Source organism: Aquila chrysaetos, chromosome 11 (genome assembly GCF_900496995.4).
Source record: "Aquila chrysaetos chrysaetos chromosome 11, bAquChr1.4, whole genome shotgun sequence".
NCBI lineage: Eukaryota > Metazoa > Chordata > Aves > Accipitriformes > Accipitridae > Aquila > Aquila chrysaetos.
In genome coordinates this window covers 24,123,123-24,137,091 of record NC_044014.1, presented here as the reverse complement: position 1 = coordinate 24,137,091, position 13,969 = coordinate 24,123,123, and the positions used below count along the sequence as shown (strand labels likewise).

Here is a 13,969-nt window from a genome sequence, read left to right as displayed (position 1 = left end):
TTTGAGAGGAGGATGGAGGAGCTGCTCTTCAGTGACTGCATTAGGCAGTGCAGTAAGTGGAGTTGGCAGGGCTTGTATCTCACACTGATATGCCTGCCTGCAACGTTCCTTGCTCATTAAGCTCTTTGTTAGTTCCTTCTCCTCCTCCTCCCTCTGCTCTCCCTTTCCCTCCCTGAGAGGATGTCTCTGCATCTAACCTTGCTGCTGGGTTAAATTCAGGTTCTGAAATGTGCCGGAGGAGGATGAAATCTGGCCTTTGAGGAGCTGGTGGCTCACAAATGCACTTGAATAGTACGAGGAAGCTGGTTATAGTTGCTTGTCTTCGCCTAGGCTACTGCTCATGCTGCACTATAAATAGATACTCCCTTGACCCTTCATAGTCACTTTATGTCTTGGGTATCAGACTGGAAGATGAACAGATATCAGCAGTATTGGTAACTGATGAAATAATTGTAAATATTAGAGCCATTAGAGGTAGAACATTTTAAAAATCAGATGATGTCTTCTATGTTCCCTAAGGACTAATGCAACCACATTTTCTAGTGGTTTGTCACACAGCAATCTAAATTCTCATTTGCATCTCAAGAGCAAAGCTAGTTGTGCTAAGTTAATATTTAGCATCTTGAAAGCTTAGAAGTAGAAATTTTTGTAGGTATTCTTTTTCCTTTCACCACAAACTAGTAAAAGAAGGCTCATTGATTAACAATGTGTTTGATTTCCATTTTTTAGTTCCTTCGGAAATAAGATTCACTTGGAACACTGAGGATTTTCTGATCATTAAGAAATTTCTTGATCCTCAAGCTGAGATGTAGCCACCATTCTCCTGGTCAAGGCACATTAAACAGAATTTTGGCCTTTAAATATGTTCTTTAATTAACCAGTCAAGTTCATGCTGATAGTACGGATGCTTCTGCAATGCGGCCAAACACTGCAGATGTAGGAAGCAAGAGCTTGGCCTGGAGCACAGACCAGAAACTTCTCCCATGGCCTCTTCTCTTAAGGGACTTTGTTTTTTCCTCTTACAGTAACGAATGTAGTCAGATGGTTAGGCTGCTTTGTAAGTAACTGTGTAGATGTAGCTCCTGCTGTCTAAAACCTTCCCTCTACAATGTGTCTATATGGAAGAGGAGACACAATTTTCAGTTCCGTTCTCTGCCCTCGCTCTTCACTCCCCAGCTTCAGCTCACAAAGGATGAGGAAGGGTGGTGGTCTCTGTCTAAGTGATGTCATATGTTTCAGGTTAGTTAAAATTACAGTGAAATTTTTTCCATATTGTATTAGGGTCTGGCCTTTCCATAGGCCATTCAATTCAAGAATCCCAAAGAGATAATGAAAAGGTATATGTAGACAGGAGTGTTTAACCAACACAGAGCTGAAGAAACCTGTCAAAGGTTGACCTGCTGCTAACTCCAGGATTCTAGGGTCTTACCTCACTGCTGGAATTGTCAGACAACCTCCTATGTGGCTTTTCTGCTTTGAAGATTTGAAAGAAATTACTAAAAAAATACAAATGATTTTTCAATAAAAACGTTCTCCATTGTTTTAAACCATCTGGAAATGATGTCTCAGGTCTATTCACCTTAAATGAAATACAATGAAAAGTCATTAACCCCACTGCTGTCCTTCATCATGAAACAACCATTTTATGCATTCAGTAAAATGCTATAGCATGTCAGAGGCATGTTGTGAGTGGATGCAGCCATTTGCTTGAAACCCCAATTAAGGTTCGGTTGCACAAGCTCCTGTTCAGCCTGGTGTTACAGCTTCAGTCTGTATAGATGTGTCTCTGTTGTCATACCTCATTCCACACACCTGGACCCTGCTGAAGTTTTCTACTAGCAGGATGAAGTGCCACCTGTAGTGCAGAGCTGGACTGGAGCAGGTACTTGAGTAGTTATCACTCTGTGGGGTGCCTGTTTTCTGATGCTTTGTGATGGAGTCACCTAGTGCAGTAAAAGCACTTGGGTGTGTTTGAAAGCTGGGAACCTCATTTTAATCTCTGAAACACTCTAAAGAAGGTGATGGATTCAATAAGATTGTTTCAAGAGAGGCAATCGGTAGTGCTCATTTATAAAAAATGTTGCTGGAAAATAGGAGGGGAAAGAGGTTGAGAAGGAACTCTGCACACTAAGACTGCTTACACACGTTAGGATGAGCCCAGGCATGAAGCGAAAGGAAAACTCGGGGCTCTTCATTATCTAATACTCCCTTAGGGCAATAACAAACTCACTATAGAGCCAGGAAGCCAGGCCCAGGGGCTGGCGGAGAGAGAACACGCGTTGTTCTCAGAGTATGGCTGGTGCTGGAATATTTCACTGCAAATTTGAAGCCATCGTTAATGCAAAATATTCCTCAAAGGGATTTGTTTTTGTTGCTTACCATTTCAAAAGCTGCTTTCAATCCAGTGTGATGGCTTCTTCCGAACAAAAGGTTGTAAAGTTAGGTATTGTACAACAAAGGAAGCACAATCTTGCTTTTTCATACCCCCATATATGAGCTGACGTTATGCAGAGACCCTCCTTTTTGGAGCTGAAAAAGACCAAATGGAGAAGTTCACCTCTCTCTGCTTTAGCGTGTTGTAGCTTTTCAGCCTTTCTGTGGTGCTTAGTGGCCACTCCATATTGTGTGCTTCATTTCAGAGTAAGTAATCATTTTTATACTGAAAATTCAAGTGCAGAATATATTTGTGTAAAGACCAAATGTTTTTCCTGGGGGTGGGGGGTGTGGGGAATGTGGGAGAGCACGACGCAGACCTCCAGTGTCTCCCGCTGATACTTGTACAGTTGTTCTGGTTTAGATTTCTCTAAGGAGTGGGGAGTAGAAGTTAAGGTGTCTCTTCTGAGGTGGTAGGGTACTTAGGGGTTGGTTTCGTGGCATTGGTTCAGCCTGCATACATTAAATTGATTGATAGATGTTAGTCTGTTTAGGATCGTGAAGGAAAGTGGACCTCTCTCTAAAAAAGTAGAGGACTCAAATATCTCTTATTTGTATTCCTAGCATTTGCAGAGTCCAAAGTGATTCTTCATATAAGCAATTTGACCTAAAATAAATTCACTCTCTTCCCCCTTCCCAATAAATTAAATGCCATTGCCAATAGTTTAACCTCTGAGGTGGCCCTTGCTGAATGAGCGTGGTTCCCCTGTTTGATGGAAATAGCCACAGTGAAGAAAAAGAAATGTATGGGAGCCTGGCAAATGCAGTGGAGGGGAAGAGAATTTTCACCCCTTCCATGGAGCTGTCAGCAAACCAAGCTTAGTTATGATCCTTCTGCTATATGAGAATTGCTAGAGGATTTTTCACCTTCTGTCTGTCTCAAATCTCATTCTCTGGGGTGTTTGCAGTAGAGCAGTAAGCAGTGGCAATCCCACCCTTATCACTGTTTTGAAGTTTGTGTTTTACCCAGGTAACATCAGGATACCAATTCATTGATATGTTCACAAAGTGCTGTTGAGGCATCGGTGCTCAGCACCCTTGTGTAATGTGATTCTCATTTTACAGATGGGGTTCAGGAAATGGGTAACGGTATCAAGTTAAAAGTGAAATAAAGGACTGAACTCAGGCTTACTCTCAAATTCTCTAGCTTTTAGGATGATTGATGTCTAGCTCCCTCCCAGAGGGAACGTGAAGAGCTCTCACTGTCTCAAAGATGGTCTTTGAACCTATTCCTGATGCTTGTGGACCCGTGCACAGAGGGAAGTTGAAAATTTTAATATCCCCACCCTGTCTCATCTCCCATGATAATGCTGCTCTTCCTTCTGTAACTGTGCGAGGAGAGAAGGAAGCCAAAAAGAGCACTGAAATTTCCCTGGCAGTTCCCAGCGTTGGTCTCCTAACATGGAGCCCTTGCTTGTGGCTCAGCTGTGGAGTGTTCCTCTCTGAATGCTCTGGAAAATCAGTGTCTGGATGAGAGAACAAAATTGGATCCTCAGTTTACATGTGCAGGAATGAGTTAGAAAACAGTCACTCTGTCTTAACTCTTGGAGGAACCGAATAAGGGTAGCATATGACTTGATAACACCTACACACACCCCTTGTCACTGCTTGCATAGAGTTACCTGTTGGCACTGCTGCCAAGGGACTGCCTCACTGAGCAGAGGGACGTCAGGGATTGAAACAGAGAGCCATGTTGGTGGGTTTCCTGGAGCTGGAATGACCAATGCATTTGTCAAACTGGCAGCCCTGCGTGGCCAAGGAGGAGAAGGAGGTGCAGGTCTGCTCTCTGGCCAGGGCAGGGGGGATACTGGTGAATTTGCACATTTACCCGTGCCCCCCTCAGCTGAGAGGGGAGTCAGGCAGCAAAGCCAGCACCTGGCGAGCACGGAGGAGGCTGGGTTGCATCCAGTGGCAGGCAGCTGCCTCACGATGCTGCCTGGTCGTGTCAAATTGGTTGAGAAAAATACAGCCAGGCAAGGGGGAATATGGGCAAAAATAAGCATAAAAGCACTGGGGCAGGATTCTTGCTACAGGTTCCAAGATGTCAGCAGGTCCTTTGATGCGGTTTCCGTTAACACTTGCAATCACAGATGTCCTGCAAGCCACTTAGCACTTCGTGGGAGAGTGAGGACAAAGTCAAAGCGTTTGAAGTGATTGCAGAAACACTAACCCAGATTCATAATGAAGACTGAATTTTACAATTCAAGTAGAAGCTTTGTTTCTTTGTTGTGTAAGAAAACAGAGCATGTCTTCTAAAAAGCTGTAATCTTTATATTCCAGCTACCAAATTAATTCTGTGAGAGTTAAGTAGAGCAAATAATTAGAGTTAAAATTAATTTGTGTATTTAACTTTAATGTCTAAAATTTTAAAAGATGTTTATCATTGTGTATTTTTTTTAGTAACATAATTATAGCTCTTCAAAGTTGCTGCATAGCTAAAAATTATTTAAATCTTGTGGTTTGGCTACAATGAAGAAGATAAGAAAATTCAGAGTTTGGATATCCAGACTGCTTTTGCTCTCCCCTTTGCAGCAATGTTGAATATAAAAAGAAAAAATCTTGTCTGGAAGTATAGTGTTAATCTAATCTGGGGCTCCTAAAAAGCATTAATTATTTAGTTACAGTGTTGCTGCAAAGTCGAGTTTAAATTACCTGAATGCTCTAAATGCGGTTGTTTCTCTCGCATCACATCTGTGCACAAGATTTTAGTGTTAAGTGATCTGAAAACTATAAAGTATCTGTTACTTCACTGAGATCAATTAGCACATTTGTACTTGAGATTTCAACATTAATGATGAAATTTCAGCATTTATAATGTTTTATTGCGAGCGTACTTTAATGTAGGTAATTTACACTGTCAGCTAGCTAATACCACTTTTGTCTCTTTATGGGAAACAGTTTACAATTGAAAGGGCAGAAAGCACTGTAAGAATGTAGTTGAGGCAACTTTCCTGCCTAATGCAGTCCTTGCCTTCTTTTTCTCCCAAATGCTTCTCTTTGGACAAAGGGAAGGGATGAATGCAGTTAGACAGTACTGCAAGCATATTAGATTTTCACAACCAAACCAGCAGAGTGGCTTTAGTCAGGATATGGATGAAATAATGCTGTGGTGTGTCTGGAATATTGCAAGACATGGTGAATTTTAGACTTCCAGATTGTAGGAGCCCTCCTCCATCAGCATTAAATACATAAGCTGTAAGCATGCTAGTGTATTTCTGCTGGAACTTGTCTTTGAAGATGAGCTCTTAAGCCTTTTAGATTCTGCTTCTTTTGATTATTAAGGAACCTATGTTTTTTAAAAGTAGGCAAGCTAGACCTAATGTCTCGGGTAAATTCTGTCTTTAGGCGCTATGTCTCTGCCTCCTTAAGCAATGTGAGCTGTCATTTTCTCCTACTCCCCTCTGACTCCCTGTGCACTCCTCCCTTTATCTCTTCCTCCTACTCTCAGCTTCGCATTCTGTTTCATGCTGCCTCCTATTCCTGGAACAGTCTCCCAGTCCCTGCTGCCAAATCCTCCCTCCCTCTCTCTGCTCTTGTGAACCTGTTTCTTCCAGCAATCATTCCCAAGTTGTTTACTTGACTAATTGTCTCTCTGTATGCCTTCTGTCCTGTATCTGTTGTTGTGGATCATATTTCTTAATGTGAGAGAGTACTTGTGGCAGGATAAAGGAGTGTATTTGCCACTGTTTTGTTGAGCATTGTTTGTGTTAACTCTTTATACAATGATTAGTAATAAATTCCCCTTCCCATTTTGAGTGCAGGATTTTTCACTTAGTTCACTATTTTCTGTATGCTATTAAAGAGCAGCCATGTTTTATCTTAACGTAATTGCTGGGCTGTGGAAGATTAGTGTGTGTATTACAGCAAGTGCCATCAGCTAGCCTGTCTGTATAGGCAAAGTTCAGCTGTGTTTGTCAACTTGCATGAAATGGTGGTAGAAAACACAGGGCTCTGGGCAAATCTGGTGGTGCTCAGTAATATTACTGTCATTGCATAGCTTCACTGCAGTGGTAATTGTGGTGCTGTGGCTGTTATTTTCCTGACATGGACAAGCTCCCAGAGGCATGCATGGAGTTGTATCTGCTTACTGTTTATAAAGCATTTTTGCGTCCTTGTTTGTGGAACAAGTCTTACCACAAAAACATTGCAGAAAAGCACAAGACCCACCATATTAGTAGAACTATGTGTTGGTAAGTGGTTATGTTGTTGTATGCAAGTGGTGGATCAAGTTATAGCGTTTTTTGCAATTGCATTTCATAGGCTGAATACCTTCTGCCAGGCTAGACCGAGAAGTGGGTTCTCTTTCCTGCTGAACACCTCACCATACAAGCTGATGAATGTTTCTACCTGGAGAGAATTTCACTTTTCTGGCAATTCTGTTCTTTCCATTCCAACTGAGACAAGGCACTCTGATCATTGATTTTTTTTTTTTAAAAAGTTATTGAGATTTTCTGTTTCCAGTTCAGTTATTTGAATCAAGCTGAAGATTTATTAAGAGAGAAAGAGAAACTCTGAATACATTAATGTTGCTTTAGACTAAGTTTCATAATAAACAGTGTTCTGAATACTTCTGTTTTCTTAAGTCCCACTTCTGATAATATATGACCTCGTATCTTACTGCTATGTGTAAAACAGTAATAGTTTCATAATTGTTTAATCCTATGAATACTTATACAAGCTTGCAGAATGGCACACAAGACTAACCTCATTAATTTTGACTTGAAGGTTAAGCATATGTTTTTCCATTATCAGAAACTAAAAGTGAACTTCAAAACTAAATTTCTTCATGGAAAAAACAATTTCTTACTTAAAAACATAAATAGTTTCCATGTTAATAATGGAAGATGAATCAAATTTTCAGTAGCTGAATGCATTTTATTGGGCAATTTTACTACCTGTAAATTTGGGGAAAAAGTCTCGAAGATAGCTGAGTTAGTCTCCAAAACCCATAGTTGTGCACCTTAGAGTTTTTAGTACCCAGATCCTTTTTGTCTTCAGCTGCAGTCCTCAATGGAAACATACATTTTGCTCAAAATTCTTGAGCTTTCCTGACAAAACTTCAGTTTTATCAGAGAGTAGATTTGATTGCAAATATGGCAGCTTTTGTTCCTGAGTTTGCCTGTACTGTTAATTACGATGTTATTGAGGTCCTGGACTTACTTTGCATGAAGGAGTGTTTTAAAGATGCAGCTTCATAGTAGAAAAAAAATTCTACTTGTAATCAGTTTACTAATTAAAAATGTAAGAGTGTAGCACCCACTTTAGCAATTAAGTCTATAAAATGGGAGGAAGACTAAGAACTAGTGGCATGTAATTACAGTACAGTTTAAAATGAATTAATGCATTTGAGATGTATGTCTTTTCAAATAACAAGTTTTGTTTCTCTGTGTTGATTGTCTAAAAACAAGGTTTCTACAAGGGGGAACAAGGTAGCGTTGAAATTCTTGTTTAAAAATGGTAGCGAGTATGGCATAGTGTAAGCTGTGGTCTGGAAATAAGTGTGCATTGCCTGTGTTGCTCTGATTTTGTAACAATTACAAACACAGATGGTTTGAGAGAAAATTAAATAATTCCACCCACATTAAGACAGGGAAGTCTAACAATAGCCACAACTCTTTATCACTCTGTTTCTCTAGCAGACTCCATCCTGATGTCACTTACACATCCTTCACGCATTGAAAACTAACTAGTGTGTGAACCTGCTGCAGAGTCCATCAAAGCCATAAGGACCCTAGTAGGCTGGAGTTGCCCTCACCCACCATGCGTGGGGTCTCCATCCACCCTCCTCCTTCTCCGGCACAGACAGCATCCTCAACAGCAATACTTAAACAGGACAACTAGAGGTGGTCAGGGACAGTCACCAGGTTCAGCCTAGAGTCCAGCACTCACCAGATCAGTCCATAGTCATCAGGCAGCTCCAAAGTCAGGTAAGCAAGGCAGAGCATACTTGTAATTCAGGTCATGGCCTGAGCTCAGGTGCAGCTCACAGGTCAGTAGGTGGAGGCTGGTCAGGGCATTCAGAGGCTGTTGGCGTATGCAGGGCACTGACAGTCTTCCTTACAGAGCCCCCCCTTGAGATCTATTTCTGCCATAACGCTTGTGAAAAAACAGATGATGATTTTCATTGCATGGGTGGCCGTGAAGGCTTAGGATTTTGCATTTGTTCCTGTCTTGCAAAACCCAGGCTTCCAAACCACTGCCTCAACCAGCCTGTGTAATCGCCATAGACCTCAAGTCATGCCTTTTCCGCCCATTCTACTCTTCTTCCCTTTGCTTGTTTTTACTCATTTTGCCTTTGCTAGGCCAGATTTATAGCTTGCTTATATCACTTTTACCCCCTTTTTCTGAAGTTTCTGAATTTCTTGCAATAGCCAAGCAGCAAAAATGATAATATTTTGTTTTCTAAGTCCAGGAGACTTATTTATTTCAGTCGCACCAAGGTAATAGAGAACTGGATACTAGAAACTACAAAGGCTGGGAGATAAGCCATTAGCTTTACACTGGGTGGAGGTCTTGTGAATTGAAGACCTCAGCTGAAGGCAGGCAGGAGAGAGCTGCTGTACACAGCTGGGGAACATGTTCTTTTACAAGCCCAGCAAACTCCAACCCTGTGAATCTTGGTGCAAATACATAAGAACAGGTAAGCACAAGAGCTCTCCTGAGGTTTTATGCTTTGCTAGAGCATACTTACGGCTTTCTTCTGGTGTCAGTTTGGTCAAACTTGCAGTGTAACAGTATCAAACCTGTTCCCTACTGTCCTATGTTCCTAGATAAAATAGATTGGAAAACAAGATTAGCTCCTATGTGTTACCAGACAGGAGGAGGCAATTGAATATAGAAAATCAGCTTCTTGCTAATTGCGGTGAAATTTTTAAAGTATAGCTCACAGAAGAATGCTTAGGCTGCTTTCATAGCAATTACAGATAAACTTTCATAATGTACATTTCTATATTAAGACACTTCAACTCTGAATGACAATGAGTTGTCTTAGTTTTGCCACAGTCTGACTGTATTTCCCCACTTAAGTTACTTAGGAGAAGACAGCAGAGAAGACATTTTGCTTTCTGCAGCAGGATCATTTATCTGAATTGTGATAAGCAGGGTGCATGAGGGAGTGGAAATTAGATCCTTGTCCATATCTAATGCAGAAGGAACTGCATTTGTTTCCTGTTCTCACAGTTGAGTTGAAGATGTTATGCCATGATAGAGCATATGTGTTGATTACTGACGTAAGGAGGAGGCTGACGTTGGTATGATCCCACCATTTGGGGTGACTGAGGTACTCACTTCCCACCTGGGTGGGATTGGAGAGCACTTGGAGTGCCCTTGTGTGGCAGGCTCTAACTTGCATTAACTGGTTCTCAGTCTCACAGCTCCAAGGGGCTGGCTGCAGAAAGGAGCTGGTGTCTCGATGCTATCACCTGGTTTGGGAGAAGGGTTAGGGTCAGAGCGTGCATAGACCTACATGTCAGGATAGACACAAAACAGAAGGAAAGGTAAGGCCAGAACGAAACTGTGCAGTTCTTGTGGTGGCCTGATACCTAGGTGTTAGAAGTTCAGCAGCACATGAAATAAAGAAGTGGGTATGACCCTTTGGTTATCTCTGAGTCTCCTTTCTCTCATATAAGCAGTTGCATTACAGAGACCTGTGCACCCCCAGAGGAGTTAACATCCCCTTTGCTGGTGGAAAACTCTGACTTCTGTGAGCACTTCACTGCCACAATACTTGTAGTCTTTCCTTTTCATTCCAGCAAAGGTGTGCAGCTGCCAAGGGACGTATTATTTTTATTAAGTAGGTCGCATCAGCAACTGTTGAAGGCTGAAATTTTGTTTGTTTGTTTGTTTTTTAAACAATTCTTCAGGTTCCTGATTTGCACATCTGATCTTTAGGCACGCTGCAAAACAAGATGACTGGTTTTCCTTCCCAAATTTGTTCTGTGCTGAGACAGTGAAACATGTAGGGGCTCGTGGTGCTCACATTTAACTTGAGGGAATACCTCAGTGTAAATGTTTGAAATTCCCTTGCTTTTGAAAATGAGTCAGGTCAGTTGTAATGACCCTAAGCAGTGAGTGTAGTATGATGGGAGAAGGCAGGGAGCTGAAAACCAGATTTCCTGGAAGCTATTAGAAGGAGGACCTTTTCATTTTCAGAGGGAAGGATTGGTTTACATTGCTAGCAGGTAGTGTTGGGCCATGCCTCTGTCCTTGGCATGGGAAGGACTAAACCTGTTCTTTCTTTTTTTGTACTGTAAAGGAGTAAGAGAACAAAGATCTGCTGCAAACTAGGTTGTCGGTGGAAGGGATATATCATGTATCCCAACAGCAATAACCGTGCAGGAGTCATGGGATCCCTGTGCAGCCCCCCGTGGAGCTGGCCTGGCAGCATGAGCCAGCCTCTCCAAGATCTGTGCCTTCATGGTGCCCTCAAACTTCATTGCACTGGCGCAAGGGTAAATTCAAGCCTGCAGTTGGGTTTCCACCAGGCTGGGCTGAGAGGAGTTCATGCAGATCTGTTTAGCATGGACTGCAGTTTGTTGCTCTTGCAGAAGGTGTGAAGTTACATACCTGTCTGGGGATGACAATAAAAAAGTAAGAATAATTATTACTTCATCGCACAGGTCTTCTCCTCTTATACCAGACTGACACGTTTCAAGACTGCTGGCCAGCTGGCAGCTTTCCAGCTTACCACAGGTCTGTACCGAAAGAGGCCTATCCCTGTGTGGGGACTTGCTGAAGCAGAGCACAGCGCTGGCTGGAGGCTGCAAGTCTGTGTGTTGGAGCAGCATGGGCATCGTTAGTGTTTCTTGCCTCTTTGATCTGAATTTTGTATTCCTCGGGCAGTCTCTCACCACAGGATCTGACTGGCAGTGGGTGCTAGCTGAAACACAAGCCCAGAGCCCAAAAATGAGCTCGGTTGGCAATTACGTTACCATGTGGCTGTAATTTCCACAGTATTTTTTTTTATCTAGTGTGTGGAATACAAGCAGCGTTCATCGTCCTGAGTTTCTACTAATTCTTCTGCCATGTGGCTCGCTGTGCTTTGCTGACATTACTTGCGAGGTTCCCTACCTTCATGGGGGGGTGCGGGGGGCTGTACCTGGAGGCCTGACATACAGGTACCACCACAGACAAGGGAGGGGCTGCGGTGTCTCTCAATCAAGCAGACTAAGGAGGAATTTTATGTCATGATGACACCATTAAAGTGGAATGGGTTGGAAAATCAATCAGATTCCTTCTCTGATTGCTGTGTAACTCAATTACTGCAGTCCCTCTGGGGCCCAAGGCAACAACCGTCTTGCAGGAAGTGCTGAAGAAAGACCTCTGAATTAGAGCTCTTGTGGACAAAGGCAGGATCCTGCCACTGTGCATTCCAGAAAGAGGGGTTATATTATGAATAATGAAAAGGGCTGGGGAAATGTACTCATGACACTGGTTTTTAGGGTGGTAAGATCTTCTGTGGCTCAGCTAGGAAGGAGCTTCTGTGACAGAAGTTCTTGATAAAGGTGTCAAATGACACGAATTATCTTCCATGTGCCTTGGCATGAATGTACTACAAGCAGCCCCAAATACATATATTCTGGTCACTCGTTTTGGATAAGTGCTGGTTTTGATCATTTGTACTGATCCCCCACAATATTTTCCAAGCGTTGGAAGTATCTGGAGATCAGACATTAAAACCACACAATTCTGATTGTTATCTTGCTTTCATATCACATCAGTTGCCATGTGGCTTAGCAGCTGATAATTCACAAAATGGTTTATGTTTCACATTAACACTGTATATCACTAGGAAACAGAACATCTAAGTTTTATAAAGTGTTTGTCTTAATGCTGGTGATTTGTGAGATAACTGACCTTACAGCTGATGCTCTCTGATCTAGCGATGCTTTTCTGGCAGGACGGGAGCCTGCTGAGCCTGCATCCTTGCACCGGTGAAACACTTCATCCTTGCTGTACGTTCTGACTGCCGCCTCCTGCAATTCGCATTCAGGCAGTCCTGGCAGGAGTTTGGAATGGACCTTAATTTATCTATAAACTTGGGGGGGTTTGTGGTGTTAGATTCCAAGGAGTTTGATCTCAAAAGAGGACACAGGTATTTTCGTTTAAGAGGAAGCAATTTTCAGTGTGATTTTTTTTTTTTTTTTTTCTTTTCTTTCTCCAGTGTAGATCTTTCTGGGCTTTGTGTTTTGGGTATGGATGGTTTCTGACAGCTCTCTCACCTTTTCATATAAATTTTCGTTGGTATATTTGTTTTGTTGCTTTTTTTTTCTTTCCATTTGAACCTAAACCAGCTGATGTGGTCCCCAAAGAGCTAAATGCATACCATGCCAGCTGGCATGCCCTCTGGCTGTGAAGCCTTGTTAAAGAGATCGGAGATGACAGATTCTTGAGCAGCAATCTGATACAGGCCTTTTTTTTAAATTTGTTTTTTTGAGCTCACCCATGTAACAAATGGGGGCTTGTTTGGGAGCTTCACTAGAGGCTTGAATGGAGCCATTGTTACCAAAACACTGCTGTGATTCAGAAGTGCCCAGCAAAGGGGGTTCCTCTCCCTCTTGCCCCTCAGCTGGGAACTGCAGGTGTGGCAGCCTAGCTTAAACTCTGGTTTCATCATTATTCTACAGAATAATCCAGTTGTCTTGTGATTTTCATCTTTAAACCAATATCCGGGAAACTGAAGCTACAGCTTTTTGCAAAACAGAGACTCAGTTCAACACTAAAAATGAAATTGGAGAGGTGAGTGAGTGTAACAGGGAAGAGAAGTGTTCTCCAGGTTGATGTTTTGGGGATAGAGTTGTAAAAGTAGTACAGTGCTTTGCCAGGCTTTTGCATAGATAAGCATACTCTGTTTTTCTTACTGTTACCGTGTGTCGTGGTTTAAGCCCAGCCAGCAACCAGGCACCGCACAGCTGCTCGCTCACTCTGCACCCCCTCACCCGCAGTGGGATGGGGAGGAGAACTGGGGAAAAAAGTAAAACTCATGGGTTGAAATAAGAACAATTTAATAACTAAAGTAAAATAAAATGTAATAATAATAATAACAACAACAACAACAACAAGGAATAAAAATAAATAAATAAATAAAAACCCCAGGAAAAACTAAGAGATGCAGAATGTGGTTACTCACCACCCACTGACCGATGCCTGAACAGCGATCTGCCCCTCCCAGTTTACATACTGAGCATGACGTTCTATGGTATGGAATATCCTTTTGGCTAGTTCAGGTCAGCTGTCCTGGCTATGCTCTCTCCCAACTTCTTGTACACCTGCTTGCTGGCAGAGCATGGGAAACTGTGAAAAATCCTTCACTTAGGGTAAGGGCTACTTAGCAATAAATAAAACATCAGTTTGTTATCAACATTATTCTCACACTAAGTCCAAAATGCACTGTACCAGCTACTAAGAAATTTAACTTTATCTCAGCTGAAACCAGGACACTGTGGTGTTTAGATTATAAGTTCTACCCCAAAAACACTTGCTTGGAAATTTCTGCAGGCAATGCGTGGGCTCCTGAGCCTGTACGTCCTTCTTTACA

At 42.2% G+C, this 13,969-nt stretch overlaps 1 protein-coding gene across 13 annotated transcripts in view; it reads left to right on the top strand.

Moving 5' to 3' along the window:
- NDST2 (N-deacetylase and N-sulfotransferase 2) overlaps window positions 1–13,969 on the top strand; it is a 141,865-nt gene that overhangs the window by 97,923 nt on the left and 29,973 nt on the right. Inside the window, exon 1 of one of the 13 annotated variants that reach the window (XM_030031496.2) lies at window positions 2,426–2,640. The exons of the other annotated variants lie outside the window; for them this stretch is intronic. The gene's annotated coding sequence lies outside the window, so the exon portion shown is untranslated. Of the gene's footprint in view, window positions 1–2,425; window positions 2,641–13,969 lie in introns of those variants that run through there. 13 annotated transcript variants of the gene reach the window in all.